We start from the raw sequence: 17,576 nt of genomic DNA, 5'->3' as shown, positions 1-17,576 counted from the left end.
GGTAACCCCAGCCCTCCCTGCTGCCACCCTCCCCATAGACGCGTTAAACATATTTTGGCCTTTTTGTGTGCCCAGCAGAATTTCGAAACTAAGCGATAGAAAAGTCTTAAGTCCTTTTTTAACAAAGCTAATGGTAAGATTTGTAACGTATATAACCATCTGGGTAGGATTACCATTCTAATGAGACATATCCTTCCCGATAGGGACAGTGTCAGTGGGCGCCATATTTCCAATTGCTGCTCTGTTTTGTCCAGAAGTCTTTTAACATTTAAACTATAAAGGTTCTTTGTCTGTGTGGTAAGTAAGACCCCCAGGTACCTAAACGATTCCACCTCCCACCTCAGCGGGAATTGGTCCGCCCATAATCGCTTCGTGTTTTCCGGTATTGCTAATGCTTCTGATTTTTCAAAATTCAATTTGAACCCCGAGAAAGTCCCAAACTCCTGAAAAAGTTCCAAGAGAGCTGCCAGGGACTCCTGCGGTTCCGTAAGTAATACCAAGAGGTCATCAGCGAACGCCGCAACCTTAAACTCTTGAGTCCCAAACGGCACCCCGTGTATCGCCCGACATGAGCATATATCTCGGATCAAGGGGTCCAGATACAGGGCAAATAGCAGGGGAGACAGAGGGCACCCCTGCCTGGTCCCCCTTCGTATCTCAAATTCTCCAGAGTTTACCCCATTCACCATCACTCTAGCCCTTGGGTCAAAGTATAAAGTTTTAATCGCCTGTATAAACCATCCCTGAAATCCATATGTATGTAGAACAGAAAACAAAAAAGGCCACTCCACGCGGTCAAACGCCTTTTCCGCGTCAAAACTTATCATAATTGAGGCCTTACCTGTCCTCTCTATTTTTTCTAAGGAAGCTAAAATACGTCTTAAATTCCTTGTCACCGATCTTCCCTGCACGAACCCCACTTGTGCTTCATGTACTATATCTGGGAGCACTCCACTCAATCTATTGGCAAGTATTTTCGCCAATAATTTTACCTCTTGATTTAGGAGGGATATAGGTCTATATGATGTCACTAGTGTAGGGTCTCGTTGTGGTTTTGGCAATACTATAATTTGAGCTAGGTTAAGATGACTCGGCAAACGGCCCTGTGTTACCCAGGAATTAAATGCTTTAGTCAGCACTGGCACTATAGGGTCTCCCATCATTTTGTAAAATTCTGCCTTAAGTCCATCCAGGCCCGGTGTTTTCCCCATCTTACTCTTAGCAATAGCCCAGCTAACCTCATCCGTGGTAACAGGCCCATTCAGTCTTTTGTTGTCTAATTGTGTTATGGTAGGTGTTGTAATATTACCCAAATACAAATCACTTGCTAGGCCTTCCTCGTCCTCTGTATCGTATAATTGTTCATAAAAAGTTTTAAATACTTCCCTAATTTCCTCATCGGTGTGAAGAAGTTGCCCCCCCTGTCGAAGTGTCAGTATTTGTCTCTTGATTTTCTTTGGGGATGCCAATCTCGCCAACATTTTTCCGCCTTTATCCCCATATTTATAGAGATGATATTTATAATACTGTTGTGATTTGACCGCTCGTTCATGAATTAACGAATTTAAAGTAGTTTGGACCGCCAGGATGTCCCGCTGGACTCCAGACGAGGGGCGTTGGCCAAACAGCTGTCGCAGTTGTCTTAACTGCCTTTCCAACCGTAAGATCTCTCTGTCCCTGGCCTTTTTATAATGGCTAACATAGCTGATTATATCGCCGCGCAGCACTGATTTGGCCGCCTCCCATAGTAATGCGTCATCTGTTGTGGGCCCCTCGTTATGTCGCAGGTATTCTATCCACTTCCCTAATAAATATTCTTTAAACTGCCCATCGTTATACAAATAACTGGGGAATGCCCAGGTCTTTGCCATGATATTTTGCGACCCCGGGTTCCAAACTGACCATACCGCAGCATGATCCGATATTACGCAGGGGCCAATTTCAGCCTCTGAAACCTCCGAGAAAAGCGATCGCGAGAACAACAGATAATCTATTCTAGAATGTGTGTTATGGGCCCTAGATTGATGGGTGTATTCCCTTTCTGTGGGGTGAAGTGTCCTCCAAACATCTATAAGATTGAGTAATGTACAGAAATTAGGTAATCCCTTAGTCACAGGTCTTCTCTGTCCCAAAGGAGGGTTAGACTTATCCACTATTGGGTCCCACGTCGTGTTAAAATCCCCTCCCAACAACAAGGGGGATGCGTCTACTTTAACCAACACTGCCACTAACCTTTTATAAAAATTTAGGTCCAACTGGTTTGGAGCATATATACTGCCCAGCACAACCTGCTGACGGGCCACCATCGCTGAAGCAAAAATAAAGCGTCCCTCTGGGTCTTTCACGATATTCGTGAGTTGAGAGGCCACTCCTTTCCTGATAAGCACAGCCACTCCCCCCTTACGCCCAACAGCTGCAGAGGCAATACAGTCGCCCACCCACCATCTCTCTAATTTAGCATGTTCACTGTCAGTTAGATGCGTTTCTTGCAGATACACTATATCTGCTCTTATTCGTTGTAAATAATGTAATATTTTGGATCTCTTTATTGGGGAATTTATACCTCCAACATTCCATGTTACTATTTTAACCATGTTCTCTTAATTGCTCATAGGCAATGTGCCATGTCACATCCGTTTCTGCTTGGAAAAGCCAGCCCAGCCTCCGGCCCCTCCTTCTCCTCTTCCCCCAAATCCTTTGTTTTGATGTTGACCTATTTTCCATATACCCATATATAACAACTTTTATTTCCATTATCCACAGTGTAATCCCCCTGTTTGAACCCCTTCCCCTTCTTCCCCTTCTTCCCCTCCCTCCCCTGTTCCTTCCCCTAAAGTTACCCTGCCCTTCCTTTTCCCCGATGTCCCCCGAAGGAGTTAGGTCACCTCTAACGCCCCCTCTACCCCCAAACCTTAAATCTTAAAACCCATTCTCCTTGTTTACCCTTTTATGATTCTCTGTATCCACCCAAGATCTTACTCAAGTCTTTCTATCTCTTATCATATTATTGTAAAACATTAGTGTTCTTTCTGCAACCAATCTTACCCTTCTATTTGTCTCATTTCAATGCTGCTTATACATTCCAAGATCTGGTGTCCCTGATTAACTTTAACCAAACCATGATAGAGTCTCCGTTAGTTAGTTTTAATGCAGCTCAAAGTTTTCCACTTTTCCAGTTTATGGTCTTGTACAGTTTCTCAGTGACCTTTTCTTTCTTCCTTTTTTCTTTTTCTTTCTTTTGGTGAAGTATTAAAATCCAAAACTGAAACTCTTTTAAACGAATCCTCTTAACAGATAAATTCCGTCTGCGCCACTGCGCCTTCCAATTTGCCAAATCGATTATGGTTTTTACTTCCGTCTCAGCGCTCACAATCCAGTTGGTGTAAAAACCTTTGCGCCTCCTCCACTGATGAATAAATCTCTGTAGATGACTTATATGTAATCCGGAGCCTTGCTGGGTACATCAACGCGAAGCGAATCTTACGTTTCACTAATTCTGTGCAGATGGGAGAGAACAGCTTCCGTTGAGCTGAGACCCCTGCTGAATAGTCTTGAAAACATAATATTTTCTGGTCTCCGCTTAGCAGCTCCTTACCACTTCTAATCGCCTGTAAAATTGCTGTTTTATGAGCGAAATTGAGGACTTTGCAGATTATCACTCTGGGCCTTATCACATTTGCCTGTTTTAATCCCAAGCGGTGTGCCCTTTCAATCCGCAAAGGTCCCAGTGTTGCAGGTAGCTCCAGTTCCTTCGCCAACCACGTTTCCAGATAACTTTTTAAGTCGCGTTCTCCCTGATTTTCAGGGATTCCCACTAGCCGCAAATTATTGCGCCTAGATCTATTTTCTAAATCCTCTATTTTAGCCGCGAAACTTTCAACCTGCTTTGTGAGCTTGGTTTGTGCCTCTTCTAGTTTCACCATGCGGTCTTCCACATCACTAGCTCGCTGCTGGTATGCTGCCATATCCACTCCTATTTGGGCTACATTATTATTTAAAGTCTCCAACTTCGTAGCCAAAGTGCCCAGTTTTGTCTCCAGGATCACTTCCATGGCGCTCGTGACCTCCCCGACAATTTCGGCTGCCCAGGCGGATCCTACCTGCGAGGCCGCCGGGCTTGCCGGAGCCGCCATCTTGTCCTCCGTTACTTTGCTTTTATCTTTTCTCAAATTCTTCGCTGCCATCTGTGGAATTCTTTTCGGCGTTTGGTTGCGGTTTCCGCTTTATTTGTCTTTCAAATTGGGTGAATTTCACGCTGTTTTCAAGGCCGATAATTGCCGATTTGGCGGGTAGAGAGCGGGAGCGAAGCTATCAGCGTCCTCTCCCGAACATAGCGTCACGTGACCCCCCCTTGGCCATTATCTTGACATCTGCATTGAGTATCGAGATGGGGCGATAGGATGCACATTCCACCTTGTCCTTACCTGGTTTTGGGATCACTGCCACCCAGGCCTCCATCATGGTTTGGGGTAGTTTAGCCCCCTGTCTCACAGAATTAATTACCTTCACCAGATATGGTGCCAGCACCCCACCAAAGGTCTTAAAAAACTCGTTTGTGTACCCGTCTAAGCCCGGGGCTTTACCAACGGGCAGTGATTTAATAACCTGAAGCACTTCAGCTACCTGCACTGGGGCCTCTAGATCTCTCCTTTGCTGTTCTGACAGCACCGCCATGCCTCTGTCTTTCAAATATTGTTCTATCCCCCCAGTCTGTACAGCAGCATCCTCCTTATAAAGTGACTCATAGTACTGCACGAATCGCTCCCTGATCAAGGCTGAGGTCTGTACCATGTTCCCCCTGTCATCTTTCACTCTCAATACTTGCCGGTCTGCCCTCAGCTTTCGCAACTTATTGGCCTACAACCTTCCCGGCTTATTGGTGCTTTCATAGTATACCTGTTTTAATCGGGCCTGTACGAACCGCAAGCTTTCCTCGTGCAAATCAGCCATCTCCAGCCTCACCTCTTGAAGCCTACGATAGTCAGACACAGAACCTGTGGCCCTGTATCTGGCCTCCAACTCTCCCAGTCGCTCCATACATTGAACCAAACGTACCTTTCGTTCCTTAGCCCTTTGACTAGCACACTTAATAAAATAGCCCCTCGCTACTGCTTTAAAGACATCCCACACTGTGGCCAAAGTGGGTCCTGAGTCCATATTGATGTCAAAGTATTCCTTCAGGATTGGAACAAAATTGGACACAATATCCGGGTCCTGTAACATACAGTTGTTTAGGGACCACCTTCTATCTCTAACCTTCACCCTCAGGGATGGGATATTAGCCCAGACTGGAGCATGATCTGAAATTGTAATATGCCCTATAGAGGAGTCACCTCCCTCACTTAACAGGGCCTTGTCAACGAACATGTAGTCCAGCCTGGAATAAGATAAGTGCACCCGGGAATAGAAGCTGTAATCCCTCCCTCTAGGGTGACCCAGTCTCCACAAGTCACCTAACCCCAACCCATCCACCATATTTTTCAATGCCAGAGAGGCTCTGTTGTCACTGGAAGCAGGAGGAGCCGATCTGTCCAGGCCAGGCTGCATGGTCACATTAAAGTCTCCCGCTACCAGCAACCTGCCCCTGGCAAAGGCCTGCAGTTCCCTCTGAAGACGCAGGAAAAAATGCTCCTGCCTCTCATTGGGCGCATATACACTAGCTAGTGTACACTCCTCCTGTTCCAGCATTACATGCAGGAAAAGGTAACGCCCTTCCGCCTCCCGCTTTTCATGCAATATCTGAACCTGAACATCTTTGTGGAACATGATTGCCACTCCTCTTTTCTTTGCTCCCTTCGTATCTGATGCACAGCACGCCAAGGGGTACTGCCTAAAGGACAGCAACCCCTCGTTCTGCCTCCTCAGGTGGGTCTCCTGTAAAAAGACCACCTGCGGGTGCATCAGGCGTAATTCTCGCCCTAATGCGTGTCTCTTGTAGGGAGAGTTCAACCCTTTTATGTTGTAAGTCAGAAATTTTAGGCTAGCCATCTCATAGAATACTTTCTTAGCTCACTATTGCCGCATTGCTTGGTCTGTCCTCTAGTCCCCCCCCACCCCACCCACCCCCTGCCTACCCTGTCCCCACTCCACTCCCCCCCTACTCCCCTCTCCCTCCCTCCCATTTCCATCCCTCTTACCCCCCCATCCAGTAACCACCCACCAACCAGTGTGACCCACACTACTTGGGACCAAAGAGAAAGAAATCCCAAAAAGTCAAACACGTTAACTAATGTAACAACTTATCAATATACTTACAAACTTAATGCCCCTCGAGCCTGCCACCCCGCACCCTACATCCCACCCACTCTACTATCACACACTCCCAATTACCCATCATCCGTTCCAACCCATGTAATATGTTCTTTCAGCGTCTGTCATTCATGCGTGCCAGAATTCTCTGCTGGCCTGCAATAGGACCCAGAAACTGCTTAGTCAATCAATACAACCACCATTCAAGTCTGGGCTGCAGTCTTCTTCTGTGATTTCTCCACTCTCTTCCACCGCTGTAGTCGCGCCTTCGTGGAGGGTGCCATCTTGGCCGGTGGGGCCTCAGTCGGTACCAATCCCACTGAGAATAAATACTGCCACGCCTTCTACACTTTCCTACAACGGGCCCACTCTCCTTTAACCTCAAAACAAATGGCGAACGGAAACGCCCATCTGTAGGGTATCTTTTCCCTGGACAAAATTTCCGTTACTGGTCTCATGTGTCTTCTCTGATTCAAAGTGAACAGGGAAAGATCCTGATATATCGCTACTCGAGCCCCATTGTAATCCAATGGTGTGTTCTGACACGCCTTCTGCCATATCTGCTCTTTACTCCCGTATGCTGTAAATCTGACCACGTTGTCCCTTGGTCTGTTGTCTTTTGTCTTCCCCAGCGCTCTGTGGGCTCTATCAATGCCCATTGCTCCAGAGTCAAAACTTTCACCCATCAGCTGGGAACAAAGGGCACGCACTACTGCTGGTACGTCTTCCACTCCCCCGGCTTCTGGGACCCCACGGAAGCGGAGATTCTGCCTGCGTCCCCTGTTTTCAATATCATCTAAATGGTATTGCATGTCCTCAGCCTGCTCCGCCATTTTATTAAGTCTGCGGTCCACTTCCTCATTTTTCTCCGACTGCTCGTCTGCCCTTTCTTCCAACACTTCCACCCTGCCCCCCAATTCCCACAGATCTGCACTCACTGCGTCCACGTGTTCAAGGATCTCCTCCTTTGACGCCAGTATTTCCGCTCGAATCTCGTCTAAACACTTTTTCAGTTCAGACGGAAGTGCTGTTATAGGGGCAGGGATCTCGCACTCCTCTCTGAGGGCACGCTGCTCCGATTCTGCCGCGTTCCACGGCTTGGGGGATGCAGGCTGTGACAGGCCCTTCACCAGCTGCCTTGTGGACAGACGCTCGCCCTCCCGTAGCGTCCCGCTACTTTTTTTGCTCATTGCGGTGGGTATCAGCTTTCTCCTCCTTCCCGGAGCGATGTCACTCACCGGGCGCTGCAATTGACCGCAGTTAGGGCTTAGTTCTGGTGAGAAGGTGCGGAGCTACCGACTCAAGTGGCCATTCGGCTCCGTGACGTCACTTCCTCCCCCACATGGAAATACTTTAAAAACAAATAGGAGCAAATATTTTTTCACTCAAATAATAGTTAAGCTCTGGAACTTGCTGCTGAAGGATGTCGTAACAGCAGTTAGCGTATCTGGGTTTAAAGGTCTAGACAAGTTCCTGGAGGAAAAGTCCATAGTCTGTTATGTTATGTTACACAACTTTTCTATTCAGCAATAACAAAAAAAAATAGTTCTATGCAGATTACATAATTAAGAGAATTGGACCAGTAATCCAGGAATTTCAAAAAAAAAAAAAAATTATAAATCAATTTTAGGGAGACTTCCGGTGGAGCAAGATGGCTGCTGCACTGCGAGCTCCGCTGAGCCTGGACTGAAGTCCCGATCGTGCTGGCGCTGAACCCATCCCTGGAACCCTAGAACAACAACGGGGGACGGTGGAGGTGTGTAGGCATCGATAACTGCTAGCCAAGGGTAACCACAGCCAGCGGGAAGATCTAAAACGTAGCGACGATCCGCTTGCAGCCGAGATCCAAGATGGCGCCTTAACACAGAATGCAGAAGCCAACCCACACCGAACGGCAAGATTGGATCAAGAGCCACGGAGAGCGGAGGTAGAGATGAGCTGCCGGGGTATACCGAAGGTAATATAAGAACGCACGTAGCCCCCCCCCCCCCCTCAGAGTAACAAGCCCGGGAGCACCGAAACTCGCCATAAGCCGTCCGCTGGGCGAAGAAACACAAAGATAGAATGTTTAATTTGCTGGCAAGAGGGCGCGATGAAGCAAACCTGCTAATAAAGTAAAATAGCAGAGGGCGATCCCCGAAGACGAGCCCAGAGTGCGGAAGGCACGCAGAGATCAAAGCAATTACAAACTAAAGCAGGATACAACGCAAGAGCCTATACTTGGCAATTTAGCGGGAATCTCACCCAAGGAGACTAAAAGCACCGCTAAGCACTGATCAGCAAGGCTGATTTGAGCCACAGGGGAAGAGAGGAACGCAGCCAGCAACAACTTTCATATTTCCAAGCCCCTGACACACATAACTGCTGGAATTAATACAAAGGCTTTCAGAGACTGCAAGAGGAAAATACACTTACTATATGGAGCCTTTCTTAAGGCCCATGCCAGCCGGTACTACACGCAGAGGAACGAAATTTGATAAAGAAAAAACTTCGCCCCCGAAGTCCGCCTTAAGATGACGGAGGCGAAACACGAGGACCCAGGTGAATTCAGCGAGAGACAGCTGGCACAGATCACGATGGCAGTGAGTGCAGCCCTGAACCCCAGATTTGACTTATTGACAGGCCAATTAAAAAATCTGGAATCGTCCATGGCCGACACAGTAAAGCGCCTGGGGGAGGCAGAGAGCCGGATTTCGGCAGTGGAGGATGAAAGGGCACAGAGTACACAAGAAGTCACATGACTGAGGGAACAACTTAAATCATAACAGGATAAAATTGAGGACATGGAAAATCGAGCAAGGAGATGTAACTTGAGACTAGTTGGTTTGCTGGAAAAAATCCCAGAACAGACCTTGGGCCCTATCCTAGAACAATGGTTAAAAAAGAAATTGGCCTTGTCAGACAGTTATGGAGCGCTATGTATAGAGCACGCCCATAGGCTGGGCAAACGACAACAAGGGCAGCAGAGACTGAGGATTGTTATCATTAAAATATATAACTATCTCCACAAAGAGGAAATCATGCGAGGTTTCCGACTGAAGCGAGACTCTCTAACATACGAAGGCGTTCCGATAAAAATTTTCCAAGACTATTCAGCAGGAGTGCAAGAACAAAGACGCCGTTTCCACCCCCTGTGCTCAACATTAGTGACTAAGAAAACCAGATTTATGCTGGTATATCTCGCAATCCTGAAGATCCAGAATGGGAACCAGTGGCACACCTTTGGGTCGGTGCAAGAGGCCCAGCAGTTCATAGACACTGAATTGAAAGCACCAGAGGGATAAAAATCTTACTGCTGGGCCAACACAAGGGACATGAAAGCAGATTTCAGGTGGAAAAGGTGTCTGCCCATAATGTGCCTGGATGCGGGTATCAGATGATTGGTGTTAAGGTAAAATGTTAAATGTTTTGAGTTGCCTATCTGTTATGGGCGGTTTGTTATATGGGGCAAGTTAAACAGAACCGAAAAGTGGGAGATATAGACAATAGGGGGGAGGGGATATACACACTACACGGGTTTAGGCTAGCTAGGGACCTTAAGCGGGTAACAGACGTCAAGGCACAGGGGAACACTGGGAATGGCTGGAAGGGAAGGGAGGGAGGGGAGGGGCAGGGGATGGGGGGAAGATAGGAGTGGACAGAGATGGCATACCAACCGGAGGAAAGAACAGGAGGAGCTACAACATACAAAAGTTAGCGCTGATGAGAGTGCTACAGCACGGCATAACTGTGTTAACCCATATGTTAGATCAAAACGTAGTGAGGACCATATTGAGAAAAGAGGGGAATACCCTGGGGGAGGGCTGGGACCCAGAGACCCAGATTTTAAAGTTAAATTGAAAAGCTATAGTCCCATGATTTCCCACACATTGTACAATAACTACCTGGAACGTGGGAGGTATAACCTCCCCGATTAAGAGGAAAAAGATTCTAGCACATTTAAAACATCTAAAAGCATGCCTGCAAGAAACTAGACTGACAGACACCGAACATGAAAAACTAGCCAAGGGATGGGTGGGGCAAGTCCTTTATGCATTCCCTGATGGACGAAAAGGGGGAGTAGCAATATGTTTTAACAAAAGTTTGGCTTATTCCGTAGAAAAGATTATGCAAGATCCAATGGGGCGTTACCTCCTGGTTAAATTATGGCTACAGGGACGGGAATTATACCTACTAAATGTCTATGCCCCCACTCCACCTGATAATAACTTTTTCCCTGAGTTAGTAAAACGCCTGCTCCCTTATCAAAATAAGCAATTGATCATTATGGGAGATATGAATACACTGCTAGATCTTATGATAGATTGTACTGGAGCCAGAGGAGGGGGAGCAAAGGGGCATAAATTACTGAAGGAATTCAGGAATTCACTTTCAATGGTGGATGCGTGGAGGATCTTACACCCTGAGGCACGAGAGTATACGCACAGATCCAGGGCCCATGGAACTTGGGGGCGGTTAGATTACATTTTAACATCAGAGGACCTCTTTTCCTGTGTCAATGATTCAAAAATTGAAGAGATCATGATCTCAGACCATGGACCCATATAGGTGGAATTGGGCGCCCCTAGCAGCTTTCAACCAGCCAGGCGATGGAGATTCCCCAGTCATTTGATAAAAGACAAGTCATTTCAGAAATTTTTAACCACAAAATGGGAAGAGTATGCATGGTATAATAAAGACCATATGTCGAACCCCCAAATATTCTGGTGTACGGGTAAAGCAGTTCTAAGGGGAGACCTGATAGCCTATGTGGCGGCAAGGAGGAAAAGAACGGCAATTAATCTCATACGGTTAAATAAAGACTTGTGTAATGCCAGACGCCGTTACTTGGCACAGCCAACAGAAGTGAATAGGGATAAATACCTATCCACTCAGGCAGCTATTAATTCACAGCTACATGATAAGATGCAGAGGAACCAGCTCTATCAAAAATACCGGTTCCACAGATTTGGTAATAGAGCAGGGGGACTATTAGCTAGACTAGTGCAGAGGAAGGGGGAGAACAGAACGATACCGATAATGAAAGATAAGCTGGGGGCGCTCACTAACAACCCAGAGAAGATACTTCAGATTCTGCAGGAACATCTCAAAGAACTGTATATAACTGATCCCCCCAGGGGTGAGATAGCGATAAAAGAGTTACTACAGCGGGCCCAAATGCCAAGACTGGGAGAAACAGAGATATCTCTCCTTGACGCCCCATTGCAGCCCAGGGAACTGCAGGAGGCGATAAGGGGCTTAAAATCCTTTTCGGCCCCTGGGGTGGACGGATATACGGGAGAATTTTACACATATATGCAAACGTCCCTGATAGGCCCTCTGTTCGCGTACCACCAAGCTGTTATCCAGGAGGGACAGTTTCCCAAACACGAAAATGCCGCAAGCATCTCCCTATTATTAAAGCCAGGGAAGGCCGCAGAGGACCCGGAGTCATATAGGCCCATATCCTTAATTAACGTGGATATTAAATTGTTGGCTAAGATTTTGGCAGTACGCCTGGCAAAATGTTTACCGAACATCATTGGTCCCGCACAGGTGGGCTTCCTCCCCAAGAGGCATTCGGTGCTGCACGTATGGAGAGTCCTGTTAGCAATGGCCCAATGCAAGCACCAACAAATTCCAGGGATTATAGTAAGTTTGGACGCTGCCAAAGCATTTGACAGGGTCGGATGGGATTTCCTGTTTGAAGTATTAAAATGGGTGGGACTCCCCAATGGGGTACTACAGGCAATAACTGCCCTTTACACTAATATGACAGCACAAGTGGTGGCAAATGGGGGCCTATCATATAGTTTTCAAATGGGCCGAGGAACAAGACAAGGTTGTCCCCTTTCCCCCCTATTATTTGACTTAACTCTGGAACCCTTGTTAAGGCTCTTGAACTCAGCACCAGAGATCAGCGGGGTGGCGATAGGAGACCATGAGGTATGAACGCTCGCATATGCAGATGACATTCTCCTAGTTCTCACAGAGCCGCAGAGGTCACTATCAGTAGCCTTGAGGGTAGTCAGGGAGTATGGTAAGTTATCAGGGTTTACCCTCAATTATGATAAGTCAGGCACGATGCTCTTAGATGATACTATCAGAACAAAGTGAAAGGGGGAATTCCCCATTAAATGGATAGATGCCAAAATGAAGTACCTGGGGATACACCTTTCAAGTGCACAAGCCTCCCTATATAGAGATAATATTGATCCACTACTGGAAATGACCAAAAATAAATTAACCATGTGGAGGGAACTGCCCCTCACAATATGGGGAAGAATTACATTATTTAATATGGTGATCGCTCCTAGGTGGCTATATGCATTCCAACAACTACCTCTATTTCTGAGGAACAAAGATGAAAGAAAGTTACAGCGGTTAATACAAGAATACCAATGGCAGGGTAAGAAGCCTAGAATACCATACAAACTGATTGCGTCCCCTAGGGATGGAGGGGGCATGGGACTATTGAATGTTAAGTTAATGATGGTCGCCTGCTCCATGAGACATATTAATGACTGGTATCGAGGATCATCTGAGTTCTCCTTAACAGAGTTAGAGATCTCTAGGTTCCCAGGAACGCACTTCAGCCACCTACTCCACACAGGGGCTGCACTGCCAGGAGAGGCCTTTAAAATACACCCATTATTACGGGCTCTTAGAGAAACCTGGCGCTGGATTGTAGACGACACCACTTCTCGGCTCATGTGTCCCCATGGCTGTCTATTTGTAATAACCCGGCTTTCCCCCCGGGTAAGGGAAGGAGCATATTTAGCAAATGGGCCAAGAAGGGAATAGTATATCTAGCGCACATAGTGACAGAAGAAGGAAAGATACTCTCATACCCAGAGCTGCAATTGAGATATAAGATCCAGTCAGGACACCTTTTTGAGTATTACCAATTAAAACATTATGTAGCCTCATTGGAGTGGACTGACCTTACTGAGGACGTTGTGGAGGTTTTACCAGAGGATTTCACTCTGGGGGCTCAATTAACGGTACCACTGAGGTTTCACCAACAACAACTAAAAGACACGACTGCAGAGTTAGACTTTGTTGGGTTGGCCCTAGCGTGGTCAGAGGATCTTGGGTATAAGGTATCGGTGGAGACTTGTGAAACGTTTATAAAATCTTTATATAAGTGGCGGTTCTCTATACCGCAGAGAGAGATTATATAGGTGGATACTTAGGACACATATAACCCCACACAAAGCATTCCGAGCTGGGTTTGCAACAAGCAGTAACTGCCCTAAGTGTAAACAAGGACCAGCCACCTTAGGGCATACGTTCTGGTGCTGTAAAAGCATAGAACGCTTTTGGCGCAGGGTACTTAGAGGGGTGGATGGGTTATGGGGGTGTACACTTGTCTGGGACACTATGTTGCTATTTAATAACTTTAAATATTCGACAGATCCCCCAGAGGGATTCAAGGCGTTTGTCAGATTAGCAGTATATTTTGGAATAACAACTATACTACAGTTTTGGAGAGTGGGAGAAGAACCCCCCCTCCAGATATGGAGGTCCCAGTTAATAAAGCAAATGCGGGTGGACAAGTGTGGGGTTCAGGACATGGATAGTATTATAGGCCAAAGATTTCGGGCACAGTGGGAACCCTTGTGGGACACCCAAACCCCCAGAGGTAGACGTTTGCTGTTAAACTTTTAATATTCTCAGGAACTGGTTTTCTTTTATTTGTGTGGGACGTAGGCGAATTAGACACAGAATTATATCCAGGTATAAGAGTATTACTTGATATTGGACTCCGGGCAATGGTACAAACAAAGGGTACACTCATCAAGCGGAAGACTAGCGGGTTTGGAAGGACACTAACTCCTTAAACATAGGGGTAAGGGAGTTAAGGGGAGGGGGGAGGATAAGAATGGAGAAGGGGGGATGAGGCATACAATTATAATGATAATCTCATTTGAAATGTTTAAGTGTTCATTTACAGGCTAACGGCTAAGAGATTCGCTCTCTAGTGAGATGACACTACGCTATAAAGTTAAGACATTATAACCTTATGGAACAGAATGCCGAGTAACAAGTGAACAAGACTAATACCAGAGGGAGAGAAGTAGAGGGAGGGGAAGGAGACAGGGTGTAAGAGTGAATTTGATTATAAACTATACCATGGTACAGTTAATTGGAATATGCTGATGAAAAGTACTTAACCCTGTTGATTGTTTCCATTGTTTCTTGCTTAACATCAATAAAATAACGTGGCATAGAAGCAAGGAGGCAGTTAGACAAATCACGGATACTTGGACATGCCTGGGAGTTGACATTTTGATTCACTGACGCTGAGCGATATTTCTTCCACAGTCAGATGTTACTCCTACAAGACCTATTTGTTTATTTCATTAGCTGCCAACTACAGATAATATTGCCAACAGAGTACCATTGAGAAGAGGGGGAGGGAGGGTGAGCAGGGGGGAGGGGAGAAAATGTGAAAATGGTTGATGATAGACGTTTATGTATCTTGTTAGTTTGAATGTTTTGCTAACTGTATTTCTGTATCTACTGGTTACTGGATGTATAGATTTTTGTTTATTATCAATAAAAATGATAAAACATAAATCAATTTTAGACATCTCCAAATGAGTCTTTAAATTCTTTTGAAAAATCAAATAGTTTGATAGAATGCGGGTCGACTGTGGTAAACAATTCCACACAAAAGCACTTGACCCTTATCTGTGGTCTTACTGTACTACCACTGGGGAGAAGACTGCGGAGGTATTATTCAAGACTACTGCTAGGGGTCAAATGTCATTCTAGAGGAGGCAGCCACTGCAGCAAGAACGAGTGGAGATTTCTCCTGTCTCTGTTATTTCTCAGACCTCTTAGGGTGAGTTGGGGTTACAGGGAGGGGGGAACACGGCAGGACCGACCACCATTAGTTAATTTAATGGGTGGAATTTTGTGCCTCACAGGGCTTACAATTTAAGGACTTTACTTACTAAGCATTTGCCCTACTGACACACAATAGGCGAAAACCTTTAATAAATGACCCCTCTAGGTGATGGGAAACAAAACAGAAATTGATTACGAGTCCTACTGCTCACGCCATTAGAAAGAAGGACTACCCAGTTGACTAAATATAGTGGAGCAGCACCATACAAAATCCGAAAGATGAGTTTAAATTGTACTCTAGCATGCACAGGCAGCCAATGTAACTTCTTAAATAATAAAGAAACAGAATCAGATCGTTTAGCAGAAAATATTACTACTTCTACTATTATTTAGCATTTCTATAGCGCTACAAGATGTACGCAGCGCTGCACATAGAAGAAAGACAGTCCCTGCTCAAAGAGCTTACAATCTAATAGACAAAAATAAAGTAAGCAAATCAAATCAATTAATGTGTACAGGAAAGAGGAGAGGAGGTTACGAGTGGTTACAAGTCTGGCGTCTGTGTTTTGTACCACCTGCATGTGTTTTATCACAGTTTTAGAACAGTTTATATTAACAATATTATAGACTCAAAGGTGGTGTTAGAGCCTATGGAAAAATGTAGAGGTTGCTCCACTGAATCTGATGGACCCAACCATAAAAATTTTGTTTTGTTATTGACATGGACATAGGGAAAGCCACTTCTTCCCTGGGATTTGTAGCATGGAATGTTGTTACTAATTGGGATTCTGGAATCTTGTTACTCTTTAGGATTCCACAATCTTCCTACTCTTTAAGAGTCCAGAATCTTGCTACTCTTTGGGGTTCTACATGGAATGTTACTACTTTTGGGGGTTCTACATGGAATGTTGCTACTAATTGGGTTTCTGCCAGGTTCTTGTTACCTGGATTCACCACTGTTGGAAACAGGCTTAGTGGCGTAGCCAGACCTTGACATTGAGGGGGTTCAGAGCCCAAAGTGAGGGGGGGGGGGATTTTGGCCCACTGCACCCCCTGCCGCCATCGCGTCCAAATATCTTGGCAGGCAGGAGTCTCGAACCTCCACCAGCTGAAGCGTCCGTACAGCACCAGTCTCCGCTGCACCGCCTGCCCCGCCCCATACTACTTTCTAGCCTTCTGATATATGTCTACATATCACTTTCTTTTTGGTATAGTGGTTCACACAATACTTCACACACTAATTCTTTGTCTTGATTATTGCCGATGCGCTTTTATTTTCCATTCACTTAGTGGTAATTTATAACCCATTTTAAAATTTACGTTGTTTCACACTGCTCCCATTCTCAGATTTCATCAACTTATATTTTGTGTTTCACTTTATATTATAAATTTTCTTTTATGTTATTTCATTTCTAATTTACCTCACCACTCCACTTTATAACAAAATACCTTATATTCATCCTCCTCTTTATTCCTTTTTCCTATCACAGACAGGAAGTGTTTAAACATACAAGCCTACACATATTGGCTTTTAACATCAAGGTATGTTTTTTCCTCTTCCATCCTTTTTTCAATATTCATGATTATTTGGTCTTTGATTTTCAATTTGATTTTATTGTTTTCAGGATGTTTGTTCCTCTTTTATATGCATGAGTATAATTTCTTAACCCATAGTACACATACATGTGTATATATATATATATATATTTTTTTTTTTTTAATATATTTATTTATAACATTTGTATCCCACATTTTCACACCTATTTGCAGGCTCAATGTGGCTTACATAGTTCCGTAAGTGGTGATTACCAGTTCCGAACAGGAGAAATACATAGTTGAGGTAGAGGGCCAGATTGGGTTAGGTTACAGGAGGAAAGTTCGTCTTATGATAAGAGCTAAAGGTAATAGGTTAAACTTCATTTATGACAAAAGTTAGCGTGAACAATTGGGAACATTAAACTGGAAATCAAGATAATTTAGCAAAAATAGTTGAGATATAGAGAATACATGCTGTATAGATGTGTTTTGTTAATTTGCATTTAGGATGAATGTCACAATAGGAAAATTAATATTACATTTTTATACATGTATTTTATTTTATCTATATGTATGTACACACATTTGTAGTTTTTATTTACATTTGTATTATTTATTATAGACCTCTGAGGCAGGCACTTTGCCAAAACATGGTGCCGTGTCGGGTTTTACCAATTAAAGTATTTTCATCTGACTTTTCGTCTTTCTGTTGTTCTTGGAAGAGCCCTGCTGGTCTCACTATTCTTTTGGCAAGGATTCTTACACGTAGTGGACCATAGTGTTCCGTTTTTGCGGCTTCTGCCATTTACAAAGTACCTCATGAAAGACTCCAGAGGAAATTGGAAAGTCATGGGATAGTGTCCTATTGTAGATTAAAAACTAGTTAAAAGATAGAAAACAGAGTAGGGTGAAATGGTCAGTTTTCTCAATGGAGAAGTGTAGATAGTGGGGTTCCG

This window comes from Microcaecilia unicolor, chromosome 7 (assembly GCF_901765095.1).
Source record: "Microcaecilia unicolor chromosome 7, aMicUni1.1, whole genome shotgun sequence".
Taxonomy (NCBI): Eukaryota; Metazoa; Chordata; class Amphibia; order Gymnophiona; family Siphonopidae; genus Microcaecilia; species Microcaecilia unicolor.
Note: the sequence above shows the minus strand (reverse complement) of the source record.